We start from the raw sequence: 1,047 nt of genomic DNA, 5'->3' as shown, positions 1-1,047 counted from the left end.
TCGCTTCCCGTAGTCTAACGGAAACTGAAATTAACTATGCACAAATTGAGAAAGAGCTTTTGGCTATTGTGTTTGGATTTGAGAAATATCACAATATGTTATATGGGCATAAAGTAATTGTGCAAACTGATCACAAGCCATTGACAGCAATTGTTCAAAAACCTATTAACAAGATATCCACCCGCTTACAAAGAATGCTTTTGAAATTACTTAAATATACTTTTACCTTAAATTATCTACCAGGTACTCAGATGTATGTGGCTGATACTTTATCCAGGGCTTTCATTAAGGATAAAGTTGAAGATGATCCAGAAATGTTAAATATGGTACACATGATAACTAAATATCTTCCAGTCAGTGAACGTAGAATGCAACAATTTCGTAGGGCTACCCAGGATGATTTTGATCTTAAGTTAGTGTTTAAATATTGCAAAGAAGGATGGCCCCATAAAAGTAAGTTATCAGGCATTTTAAAAAAATACTATAATCTTCAAGCTGATATCTATATAGTCGATGATCTTTTGTTTTTAAGTAATAAGCTGATAATTCCAAAACAATTAAGGAATGAAATGTTAAACCTTATTCATGAAGCACATTTAGGAATTGAAAAGTGCAAAAATAGGGCTAGAGAAGTAATGTATTGGCCTGGAATGGGTCGTGATATAGAAGAAATAGTTAAAAACTGTCAGATATGTAATACTTATCAGAAACGGCAAACAAAAGAACCATTAATTCCTCATGAAATTCCTAATAGACCTTTTCAAAAGATAGGTGTTGATCTAATGCTATTTAAGAATATTGATTACCTAGTTGTTGTTGATTATTTTTCCAAATGGATTGAGATAAGTGAAATTAAAAGTAAAAGCATGAAAGAAATAATATTAAAGTTAGAGATGATTATGTCCAGATTTGGAGTCCCAGAGTACATAGTTAGTGATAATGTTCCCTTTAATAGTATCGATTTCAAAAATTTTGCAAAAGAATGGGATGTTGAGTTAATATTTATCAGTCCATACCATTCCCAAAGTAATGGGCAGGTTGAAAAAG

This window comes from Parasteatoda tepidariorum, chromosome 9 (assembly GCF_043381705.1).
Source record: "Parasteatoda tepidariorum isolate YZ-2023 chromosome 9, CAS_Ptep_4.0, whole genome shotgun sequence".
NCBI classification, from domain to species: Eukaryota; Metazoa; Arthropoda; class Arachnida; order Araneae; family Theridiidae; genus Parasteatoda; species Parasteatoda tepidariorum.
Note: the sequence above shows the minus strand (reverse complement) of the source record.